Here is a 13,943-nt window from a genome sequence, read left to right as displayed (position 1 = left end):
CTCATAAAATCAATTGAACACATTTTTGAAAACATTCTAGCAGGAGTTTTGATGATGATAGCTCATATGACTAGGCTAAGAGTGAGACCACCACAAGTGTTGTGATAGCAGTTCTTGTGACTGTAGGCTACGAGGAAGACTACTACATTTCATGTCAAGTACTGATACCAACAATGTGCCTATTGTTAATAAGTGTTTCTTGTATTTTCTTTATCTCACTTGTTTTTAAACCAAATTTTTTAATTCTTTGTAAACATGCTGTTCAGTCTGTGTAAGCAAAGTACTGTATATTTGTTTTCTTCCAGGAAATCATTTCCATTTATTTAATGAATATTAATGGGAAAATATGTCTGGAAGTATATAATTAATATACAGTTGACCCTTGAAGGTGGGGGTTAGGGGCGCCAACCCCCTGTGCAGTCAAAAATCCACGCATAATGTTTGACTCCTCAAAAACTTTACTAATGGCCTACTGTTGACCACAAGCCTTACCAATAACATAAAACAGTCGATTAACTTATATTTTGTGTATTTTTTTTTTTCAACAAGTCGGTCGTCTCCCACCGAGGCAGGGTGACCCAAAAAAGAAAGAAAATCCCCAAAAAGAAAATACTTTCATCATCATTCAACACTTTCACCACACTCACACATTATCACTGCTTTTGCAGAGGTGCCCAGAATACAACAGTTTAGAAGCATATACGTATAAAGATACACAACATATCCCTCCAAACTGCCAATATTCCAAACCACTCCTTTAAAGTGCAGGCATTGTACTTCCCATTTCCAGGACTCAAGTCCGACTATATGAAAATAACCGGTTTCCCTGAATCCCTTCACTAAATATTACCCTGCTCACACTCCAACAGATCGTCAGGTCCCAAGTATCATTCGTCTCCATTCACTCCTATCTAACACGCTCATGCACGCTTGCTGGAAGTCCAAGCCCCTCGCCCACAAAACCTTTACCCCCTCTTTCCAACCCTTTCGAGGACGACCCCTACCCCTCTTTCCTTCCCCTATAGATTTATATGCTTTCCATGTCATTCTACTTTGATCCATTCTCTCTAAATGACCAAACCACCTCAACAACCCCTCTTCTGCCCTCTGACTAATGCTTTTATTAACTCCACACCTTCTCCTAATTTCCACACTCCGAATTTTCTGCATAATATTTACACCACACATTGCCCTTAGACAGGACATCTCCACTGCCTCCAACCGTCTCCTCGCTGCTGCATTTACCACCCAAGCTTCACATCCATATAAGAGTGTTGGTACTACTATACTTTCATACATTCCCTTCTTTGCCTCCATAGATAACGTTTTTTGACTCCACATATACCTCAACGCACCACTCACCTTTTTTCCCTCATCAATTCTATGATTAACCTCATCCTTCATAAATCCATCCGCCGACACGTCAACTCCCAAGTATCTGAAAAACATTCACTTCTTCCATACTCCTCCTCCCCAATTTGATATCCAATTTTTCTTTATCTAAATCATTTGATACCCTCATCACCTTACTCTTTTCTATGTTCACTTTCAACTTTCTACCTTTACACACATTCTCAAACTCATCCACTAACCTTTGCAATTTTTCTTTAGAATCTCCCATAAGCACAGTATCATCAGCAAAAAGTAACTGTGTCAATTCCCATTTTGAATTTGATTCCCCATAATTTAATCCTACCCCTCTCCCAAACACCCTAGCATTTACTTCTTTTACAACCCCATCTATAAATATATTAAACAACCATGGTGACATTACACATCCCTGTCTAAGACCTACTTTTACCGGGAAGTATTCTCCCTCTCTTCTACACACCCTAACCTGAGCCTCACTTTTTTTTTTTTTTTTTTTTTTTTCAACAAGTCGGCCGTCTCCCACCGAGGCAGGGTGACCCAAAAAAGAAAGAAAATCCCCAAAAAGAAAATACTTTCATCATCATTCAACACTTTCACCACACTCGCACATTATCACTGTTTTTGCAGAGGTGCTCAGAATACAACAGTCTAGAAGCATAAACATATAAAGATACACAACATATCCCTCCAAACTGCCAATATCCCAAACCCCTCCTTTAAAGTGCAGGCATTGTACTTCCCATTTCCAGGACTCAAGTCCGACTATATGAAAATAACCGGTTTCCCTGAATCCCTTCACTAAATATTACCCTGCTCACACTCCAACAGATCGTCAGGTCCCAAGTACCATTCGTCTCCATTCACTCCTATCTAACACGCTCACGCACGCTTGCTGGAAGTCCAAGCCCCTTACCCACAAAACCTCCTTTACCCCCTCTCTCCAACCCTTTCGAGGACGACCCCTACCCCGCCTTCCTTCCCCTATAGATTTATATGCTTTCCATGTCATTCTACTGTGATCCATTCTCTCTAAATGACCAAACCACCTCAACAACCCCTCTTCTGCCCTCTGACTAATACTTTTATTAACTCCACACCTTCTCCTAATTTCCACACTCCGAATTTTCTGCATTCCTCATAAAAGCTCTTTACAGCACTTAGTAACTTACCACCTATTCCATAAACTTGCAACATCTGCCACATTGCTCCTCTATCCACTCTATCATATGCCTTTTCTAAATCCATAAATGCAATAAAAACTTCCCTACCTTTATCTAAATACTGTTCACATATATGCTTCAATGTAAACACTTGATCTACACATCCCCTACCCACTCGGAAGCCTCCTTGCTCATCCGCAATTCTACATTCTTTCTTACCTCTAATTCTTTCAATTATAACCCTACTGTATACTTTTCCTGGTATACTCAGTAAACTTATTCCTCTATAATTTTTACAATCTCTTTTGTCCCCTTTCCCTTTATATAAAGAGACTATACATGCTCTCCGCCAATCCCTAGGTACCTTCCCCTCTTTCATACATTTATTAAACAAAAGTACCAACCACTCCAACACTATATCCCCTCCTGCTTTTAACATTTCTGTCATGATCCCATCAGTTCCAGCTGCTTTACCCCCTTTCATTCTACGTAATGCCTCACGTACCTCCACCACACTTACATTCTGCTCTTCTTCACTCCTAAAAGATGGTATACCTCCCTGGCCAGTGCATGAAATTCCCACCTCCCTTTCTTCCTCAACATTTAAAAGTTCCTCAAAATATTCTCGCCATCTACCTAATACCTCCCTCTCCCGATCTACTAACTCCCCTACTCTGTTTTTAATGGACAAATCCATACTTTCCCCAGGCTTTCTTAACTTGTTTAACTCACTCCAAAATTTTTTCTTATTTTCATTAAAATTTCTTGACAGTGCCTCTCCCACTCTTTCATCTGCTCTCCTTTTGCACTCTCTCACCACTCTCTTTACCTTTCTTTTACTCTCCATATACTCTGCTCTTCTTACTCTCCATATACTCTGCTCTTCTTATAACACTTCTGCTTTGTAAAAACCTCTCGTAAGCTACCTTTTTCTCTTTTATCACACCCTTTACTTCATCATTCCACCAATCACTCCTCTTTCCTCCTGCCCCCACCCTCCTATAACCACAAACTTCTGCCCCACATTCTAATACTGCATTTTTAAAACTATTCTAACCCTCTTCAACCCCCCCACTACTCATCTTTGCACTAGCCCACCTTTCTGCCAATAGTCGCTTATATCTCGCCCGAACTTCCTCCTCCCTTAGTTTATACACTTTCACCTCCCTCTTACTTGTTGTTGCCACCTTCCTCTTTTCCCATCTACCTCTTACTCTAACTGTAGCTACAACTAAATAATGATCTGATATATCAGTTGCCCCTCTATAAACATGTACATCCTGGAGCCTACCCATCAACCTTTTATCCACCAATACATAATCTATCAAACTACTTTCATTACGTGCTACATCATACCTTGTATATTTATCCTCTTTTTCATAAAATATGTATTACTTATTACCAAATTTCTTTCTACACATAGCTCAATTAAAGGCTCCCCATTTACATTTACCCCTGGCACCCCAAATTTACCTACTACTCCCTCCATAACATTTTTACCCACTTTAGCATTGAAATCCCCAACCACCATTACTCTCACACTTGATTCAAAACTCCCCACGCATTCACTCAACATTTCCCAGAATCTCTCTCTCTCCTCTACACTTCTCTCTTCTCCAGGTGCATACACGCTTACTATAACCCACTTTTCACATCCAATCTTTATTTTACTCCACATAATCCTTGAATTTATGCATTTGTAGTCCCTCCTTTCCTGCCATAGCTTATCCTTCAACATTATTGCTACTCCTTCTTTAGCTCTAACTCTATTTGAAACCCCTGACCTAATCCCATTTATTCCTCTCCATTGAAACTCTCCCACCCCCTTCAGCTTTGTTTCACTTAAAGCCAGGACATCCAGTTTCTTCTCATTCATAACATCCACAATCATCTCTTTCTTATCATTTGCACAACATCCATGCACATTCAGACTTCCCACTTTGACAATTTTCTTCTTCTTATTCTTTTTAGTAATCTTTACAGGAAAAGGGGTTACTAGCCCATTGTGTATGTACATATTATATACTTATTCTGTATTATGAAGGGATTCAGGGAAACCAGCAGGCCAGACTTGAGCCTGGAGGTGGGAAGTACAATGCCTGCACTCTGAAGGAGGGGTGTTAATGTTGCAGTATTATAACTGAAGTGTAAGTACACCTCTGGCAAGATAGTGATGGAGTGAATGATGATGAAAGTTTCCCACTAAGGCCACCCTGCCTTAGTGGGAAACAGCCGATGTGTTAAAAAAAAAAAAAAAAAAAAAACTATATTCTTACAATAAAGTAAGCTAGAGAAAAGAAAATGTTATTAAGAGTTTCATAAGGAAGAGAATATACACCTACCATCCGACTTACGACCTGCTCGACTTACGACCACTCGACTTACGACCGTGTTTTTTTTTGCCAAATTTCTGGGAAATAAACAACTATTTGTGTTGTACAGTGTTTATCCTAAGCCTTACAGTATAAAATACAATACTAACAGCATAAAAAGTAAAGTAAAATATGAAATACCAAAATAAAACAATAAAATAAAGTCATTACAAAAATGTGATGTTGATATTCAGTAGTAAAGTTTGACTTACGTCCATTTCGACTTATGGCCGGTTTCTCGGAACTGAACTCGGTCGTAAGTCGGATGGTAGGTGTACATTTACAGTACTGTACTGTATTTATCGATACTGTAAGTTTACGTCATCTGTTTACAAGACGAGTCATCTTGTAAACAGATGACTCATCTTGTAGATGTTATACATATTACTGACAATAGACATCAAAAATTAAAAGATAATGTGAAAAAGAAATTCATATTAATTTGTGATTTAATAATGCATCTTTACGTATACGTATTTACATTTCTCTCGACTTCGAATGGAACATGTATGATTGATAATAATAATAATAATTTTTACATTAATTACTATTATTATATATTATTATTCTTTAAATATGGTTGACCCTTGTGGGTTTAGCACTTAGTTATGATTATAATAATTATTTTATTATTTTTTTAACACAGTCATTTCCTACCAAGGCAACCCGAAAAAGAGGAAACACTTTCATCATCATTCACTTGATCATTGTCTTGCCAGAGTTGTGTCTACATGCAGTTTAAAACTGCAACTTATCAACACCCCTACTTCAGAGTGCAGGCACTGTACTTCCCACCTCCTGGACTCAAGTCCGGCCTGCCAGTTTCCCTGAATCCCTTCACAAATGTTGCCTTGCTCAGACTCCAACAGCACGTCAAGTCATAAAAACCATTTGTCTCCACTCGCTCCTATCTAACATACACATGCTTGCTGGAAGTCTAAGCCCCTTGAAAACACAAAACCTCTTTTACGACCTCCCTCCAACCTTTCCTAGGCCAACCCTTACCCCGCCTTCCTTCCACTACATATTTATACGCTCCGCAAGTCATTCTATTTCGTTCCACCATCTCTAAGTGTCCGAACCACCTCAACATCCCCTTGTCTGCCCTCTGGATAATACTTTTAGTAACCCTGCACCTCTTAATTTCCAAACTACAGATTCTCTGCATTTTATTCACACCACACAATGTCCTCAGACACGACATCCCCAATGCCTCCAGCCTTCTTCTTGCTGCAACTTCACCACCCATGCTTCACACCCATATAAGAGTGTTGGTACAACTATACTCTCTTACATTCCCCTCTTTGCTTCACTGGATAACATATTATTATTATATAATATTATTGCATCTTTACCTTTATTTACATTTCTCTTGATTGTGAATGGAACATATATGATTTGTAATTGTTTTTGTGCATGTTTTCATAAATTTTAAATTTTGATTAAAGATCTGTGTATATTTTATGGTAGTAAATAATAAAATAGACTAGTATCTACCTATATTTTATGCATTCATGACATACGTAACTTTTTCTTAATTTTTTTTTGCTAGCAAATCCCCCCAAATTTTCTAATACATTTATTGAAAAATCCGCATATAAGTGAACCCACACATTTCAAACCCATTGTTCAAGAGCCAACAGTACTGTATAACAGATTTTTGTGGAACAAATCTGTGTTGTGAAGCATGGATTATCTGTACCTTGCATATACTGTGTGCATTAACCCAATAAGTGTTGTGTATAGACCATGAAAATAGGGTTTTCTTCTCTTCTCGAAACTGTTAATTTATAATACTGTATTTCACTACTGTATAATAAAAACTCTACTATCAGGTACTGGCCACATGCAGACATTATACAATAACATACATAGTTGATTTTGGTGAATAGTTAAGGTCCTTCCATTGAATGAAAAAAAAAGTCTTCCACTGAGGTAGAATAACCCAAAAAAGTAAAGATATTCACCATCATTCATTCAATAGCTGAACTGAACTCTGAACTGAAACATCCCCACTCTTCCTTCAGAGCACTATACTTCATCACTTTCAGGATTCATGTCCAGCTAAATGGTTTCCCCAAATCCCTTCATAAGTGCTAGTTTGCTCTCATACCAACAGCATGTCAAGCCATAAAAAACACTAGTTTCCATTCACTCTGATAAACATAACATACATGCACAACCCTGCTAGAAGCTTAAGCCCCTAGCACTCAAAACCTCTTGCACCCCCCCCTTCAAGCCCTTCCTAGTATGACCCCTTCCACCCCAGATTTATACACCCTCTTGGTCATCATATTCTGCTCCAGCCTCTAAATGCCCATGCAGAACAGAAATTACCAATAAATTTGGATGAATTTACAACAAACACAACAACAAGTGAAATTAGAACATTATCTCATGTACTGCAGTGATGATAATGTTCAAATTGAGGAGAGTGTGGTGCAGGGTGAAAGTGGGTGTGTGACTGAAGTGGATGTGATTGTGGATGGAGGAAGTGGGTGTGATTATGGAGAAAAAAAGTACTAGGTGAGAAGGGAGAAGATGGGAACAAATGTGGAGGAAGTAGGTGTGATTGCTGAAGTAGGTAGAGAGCAGAATCAACACATTACCTTCCCCTTAACTGGGGTGCCATGATGCTGGTGAAGGGATATTGAGCCAAGGAATTGGATCAAAAACACTTCATAAGACCAAGTCTGATTAACTCCCATTCTCTAGGAAGCTACTGCAACATTGATGTGCAACCCACCAGTTGCATTTCTTGAAAACATAATTTAATTGCTGCACACAAGAGACAATTTGACTGCAAAGGAATTGATGCCCATCTGAATGGTCAAAAATAATTTCATGCTAAAATCAGATAATATTTTGTTTGGTGGAGTTCTGAACTAATTAGATAAACATTTTGAAAAGTCTTAAAACCATTACATGACATCATTGGTAATAGATATGAAATTTAGATTATGGCATTCTAGAACAACCTGAAACTAGCTCTTACAGATTCAGTTACCAACACTGCTGACATCAATGCAAACAATTTGTTGGAAACTATAATTCAAAATTATCATGTTTTTCATGTATTATATAGTATGATAAAAAATGCAGATTATTATGTATTTTCTTTGGCCATGACAGTGTTTTTCCTGAATTATGGAGGTATAATACTGTATGTATTCAAATATCACAAAACTAACTGTAGACTAAGATAGATAAAAATAAAAATGTAAATAGAAAAAACTGCAACAGTGCATGCTTGATGCAAGCAGTCACTAGTTATTTAATTTAGATATATCCTGATCTCAATTTTTGTGTCCCTTAAAAATAAAATACATCATGTTAAAGTTGGCACAGCCTTTGTTTTAGATATGTTTGGATACATACATTATATTCATCAAAAATTTAAGACCTATAATAATATTAACGTAACACAGAATAAACAATGCTTTAACACTTTTATTTGATTTGATATTAACTTATTTTGAATATCCTAAAACTTACTTTAGAAAGGTTATTGTGGCCCTAATATTGAGGAGTTTACTTTAAGAAAATCTGAAGAAAAAACAATAACAATAAACCTGTATAATACACAATAATATGTGTATTATACAGGTTTTGTAAATACTTTAGAAACAGTATTATAAGTTTTAATTTCATTTATATTTTCCTCATCTAACTTCATCTATTAATAAGCTGCATCCCTCATTTAAAGCAGAGCATCAGAAAGTCAAAATAACATTCACCGGGGAATTTGAATGTTTCTTATAGTCCTATGTGCAGGCATATGTATATATATATATATACAGAAGTGACGTAGAGAAAAGGAAGAGAAGGCAAGGAAAGATAGGGAGGGAGAAGTGGAGGAGGAGGATTTTAGGGAGAGATGGGAAATGGTCAATAGGGAATAAGAACAAGGAAGGTAACTCCTCTTCAGCTTTGACCTAGACATAGTCAGACCTGTCACTTAAAATATTATTATATTTAAAAGATGATGTACCTGTGGTTTGCACAGTGCTACATAGTAGAGGTGAAAGAGGTAATGGGGTAAAGGGGGAGGGGGAAAAGAGTTGAAGAAAGAACATCAGCAGAAAGGGATGGGGTTGCATTTGATGAAGCAACTTTTTGTTGGTTAAGGAATCCAAGTGTGTATGCAGCCCAAGTGACTACAAATACTACAAGATGCTTACAGAATGAACTAAAAGACAGGTGTAGAGCAAGCTGTTTATTGTGACAACTCACTGAGTAAAGCTTAATGAGTGCAAGGGAATATGTGTGTGTATGTATACGTATATGCATGTGTGTGTCTTTCTGTACACACATTCACCTATATGCACTCACATATACATGGGGTTGCAGGGATTGAGTCCTAACTCCTGGCCCCACTTCTCAACTTGCTGCTTGCCAATTTACTCCTTCATAGCCTTGTGGGCTCTACCACACCTGCTCTTATAACTATGTATGGAGCCTGTCTTTATGAATTCCTCACTAAGATCATCCCACTTTCCAACTAACCTGAGACTGAAGAAATACTTCCTGACATCCCTGTAGTTCATCTGTGTCTTTAACTTCCAGCTGTGTCCCAGGGTTCCAGTTTCTCTCCTCTCAAACAATGTCCCTGTCTACCCCAATGAATTCCCAATTATTTTGTAAGTTGTTATCATGTCTCCATTGGTTCTTCTGTCTTCCAATGTTGTTCGATTTCATTAGCCTCTCTCTGTAGCTCATGCCCCTTAACTCGAGAACAAGTCTCGCTGAATACTTCTGATGTTTCTTAACATGCCTACTCAGGTGTGAGCTCCATAATGGTGATTTGTGCATGCAAGCATGCATGTGTGTTCAAGAGCAAAGTAGATTAAAGCTGGAGGAAAGGGAGTGTATTGGTAAGTGAGATGGAGGGAAGGGGAGAGGAGAGGGAGGGGTGGTAAGAGAGGGAGGGTAGGGAAGCAAAGTGAGGGAAGGGAGCAGAGAGAAGATTAAGGAAGAAAGGAGCCACATGAAGAAAGGAAGGGAAACAAAGAAAAGAGAGAAGTGGAACAGGAAGGAAGTGAAGGAGGGGAAAAGGTGAGAAGGCCATGTGACTTGTCATATCTTGGAGGAAAAAAAAAAAAAAGGCAGGGACTGAACTCGTGTCATTACGATTACATGAGTCTTGTCATATCTTCTTTTGAATCCATTCAACAAATTTACACCAAGTCCAAAAAATCATTTTATTAATTCTCACAAAGAAACAATAAAAAAAAGAAAAAAACTGTCAGGTAAATGAGCAATTACTAGAGGTGTGTGAGGAGTATGGCACAATATTATTATTATAATCAAGGGGAAGCGCTAAACCCAGGAGTATGGCACAGCAAAAACAGAACACTAGAGAAAGGTAATTATTATTATTATTATTATAATCAAGGGGGAAGCGCTAAACCCGGAGGATTATACAGCATAGAGAAAGGTAATAAAAAATTACTATACACTGTACTGTACTCTATTCTATTTTAATGTGCTGTACTTTTAACCTTTTTCTTTTCAGGCTCATTGTACAGGTAATATGTATTGTACTGATAGTCCATCAATACAGCAGACTAAGTATATTTTACTAGGAGTGCGTCCATGCCCGGTAGTCAATCGATTAAGCAGACTACATCTGCTTAACTGAAATGTTCAATACAACAAAATTTTCAATAAATCACACATCCCCCTCCTCCACTGTTAGTCTGTTTTATCGGACCTTTACTGTACAGTAACTCACAGGGTAGTAATACATGTGCATGGGACAATACAGCATCTAGAAAATGGGCTGTAATCAGGTTTTATCCAAGGAAAGTGAAGTTAATGCCAGTTCCTTGAATCAAGAACCTTTCATCAACATCAAGCACCTCTCCATGTAGGGGGCACCTCAGTAAAAATTACAGGAAGTACTGTATTTGCAACTGAACTAGGAAACCTGCCAGGAATGAGAGAGAGTGCACAACTCTAAAACACACTGGGGAAAATGCTAAACCAGTAAAGGTCATAACAGTGCCTAGGAAATGGGGAAACAATCAGGTTTGATCCAAGGAATGAGAGGGTAGTAATCATTAAAAAACTTAAAATAAAAGATGCAGGCTTTGATCACCTTGTTTTAATGCAAGAATTTATAAAAGTAATAAGTCCATGTAGTGAATACTTTTTACTAAGGATGTCTCCACTTGGGCTCAGCTTGATATTGATCCTAGTCATTCTGGCTCACCTAGACTGTCAGTTCCAACTGTCCTCCATTTATCAGTTCTGTCTTATGTTCAAAAGTGCATCCCTGTCTTCTCTGTAGATATCTTCAGTACCCTGTAACTCCCATGTTGTGATCATGTCTCCAGTTCGTCATACCTCTAGTGTTGAAAAGCTTAGTTCTTTTAGCTTATCTTTATATCCTAACTCTTTTTGAGCTCTGGGATCAGCCTAAGGCAAAACCTCTGAACTTTTTTCCATGTTCTTTATGTGTACAATGATGTCAGAGAGTCATTCAGGTGCTGCATACAAAATACTGATCTTACATGTGTGGTGTACATATGCTAATGATGTTACCCTCAACATGTAATTACCTATTTGTAGTTATAGGAGTAAACCTATGCTCATGATATCTTGCCTTCTAAAATTAATATTTTGTTTTTAAGTGGTGGAGATAGTAGTTTGTTCATCACAAAAAATGTTTACTGCCTATTGACATACAAGGGTTAGGAATCTACCACTTAAAACCTGCTTTGGCAGTCCATTCCAGCTACCTACCACCATTTGAAGAAATACTTCATATCAATTTTGCACACATTTTTAAATTTTATTAAGCCATCTTGTTCTAAAGATGGGCATAATTTGAAAGAACAAGAGGGACATTATTATTATTTATTAGGCATTAAACTTATTTGGTATATTTAATGATCAGCCAGAGAAAACAGGGCATATCAGAAAATGAAGTTAGCACTGGGTGAGGGGCCAACACCCCATTAACCCTTTCATAGTCGACAGGCCCTCTCAGAGACTTGTTCTCATTGTCGGCCAAATTAAAAAAAAAAAAAAAAAAAAAAAAAAAAAATCTTATGAAAAGATAGAGAATCTTCTCCCAATCATAATGACACCAAAAGTATGAAATTTAATGGAAAACTTATGGAATTATGCTCTCACGAAGTTAGCGGTCTCGATGATGTTTACGCATCGGCGATTTTGTCCACTTCGAGCCCTATTTTCGGCCAATTCCAGTGTACTTGTCGAAAAAATCATAACTATTTCACTAGAACTCCATTTTTTCTATCGAATGAGTACAAGAAACCACTCATTTACCGATTTCAACTATCCAATACAGTGGTCAGAATTTAGCAATTTTACACAAATTTCAAAAGATGCCAATTTCTGAATAGGGTCCAAAATAAACAAGAAAGGCATTCCTGGCACTAAAATAACATTTCCTCTGTTCCTTAGTCACGTCCCCATCCCCCTCTTGCATTCTTTTGCTTTCCACTTTGAATTTTTATTCTCACAAAAAAAAATAAGATTTACTGTTATGCATACTGCATTAGTGTAGAAATGGTATAAATAATATCAGCGCACTTGTGAAAGAATATTAGACTCACCAGTTGACGTGTATTGGACACAGTATGATTTGTTTACTTTTGAACTTTGGTAAAAATCGAACATTTCTGCTACTTTGAGCTCAATTTCAAGGTACTTTTCTTTGTAAAACCAGTCAAAATCATCTCAATTTCTGTAATATGTCTTCCATTCTATAAAATGAGACCAGGAAAACTAGAATACAACAATAAATACCATACGAAAATACAGTGCAAAGTCGCTGTTTTAATCCAAAACCACGGTCAAAGTTTTTTTTTTCTCATTACGCACTGTGTGCTGCAGGATTTTTTTTTATACCGCGCACACTGACCACATAGACTCATTCTTTCATATGTAGGCCTACCAGCTTTCTCTCACTAGATTTGAGGGCGCTAGAATTTAGGCGTATTAGTACGTCAAAAACCCTGGTGTGTAAGCCGTACTAGTATGGCTGAAACCCTAAAAGAGTTAAACCTTATCAGAATGGGTAACTTTCCCTACAATCTCTATGGAGAACTATTATGAGTCTGGGTTGTCTGTAGCCTTACCTGAAGAATGACACATTTGTTCCCACCCTGGACTGTGAAATGTCAGAGCAGTGATATTGTAAAGCATACAGTGGGCTTTTACACATTGCTAGTTGTATGTTAGGCTACAACTGAAATGTGTGTCTATAACAGTGTCTGCACCTTTAAAAACCTACAATAAACCCCTCTAATTCTACCTCACACACTATAATTGTGTAAATGCAGTTGAAGAATTTCATAGAGCAAAAGAATCTTGATATTAAGCAGTAAATCTACAAAAAAATTAAATATGCCAAATCTGGCTATTGTGATACAATCCACAGATTTTCTAAATCTGCTCAATGGGCCATGAGTGGTACCCCCAGTTCTCTACCTTTGACTGTATTTGCTAAGTGAGAGCAAATTATGTTCACTAGACAGTATTTTTCTTGCCTAATGACTTTCAGAATTTATATAACTTAGGAATATTTCTTTCTTTCAATGCACCAGCCGTATCCCACCGAGGCGGGGTGGCCCAAAAAGAAAACAAAAGCTTCTCCTTTTACATTTAACAATATACAGGAGAAAGGGTTACTAGTCCCTTGCTCCCGGCATTTTAGTCGACTCTTACGACACTCATGGCTTATGTAGGAAGAATTCTGTTCCACTTCCCCATGGAGATAAGTGGAAATAAACAAGAAGAGCTAGTAAGAAAAATAAAAGAAAACCCAGATGGGTCTGTATATATATGCTTGTACATGCATGTGTAGTGTGACCTTAATGTAAGTAGAAGTAGCAAGACCTAACTGAAATCTTGCATGTTTATGAGACAGAAAAAAAGACACCACCATTCCTACCATCTTGTAAAATAATTACATTCTTTTGTTTTACACTCACTTGGCAGGACAGTAGTACCTCCCTGGCAGTTGCTGTCTACCAACCTACTACCTAGGCTTAGGAATACTTAGTTT

Source organism: Cherax quadricarinatus, chromosome 41 (genome assembly GCF_038502225.1).
Source record: "Cherax quadricarinatus isolate ZL_2023a chromosome 41, ASM3850222v1, whole genome shotgun sequence".
In the NCBI taxonomy this organism is placed as follows: Eukaryota; Metazoa; Arthropoda; class Malacostraca; order Decapoda; family Parastacidae; genus Cherax; species Cherax quadricarinatus.
This window is presented reverse-complemented; position numbering follows the sequence as displayed.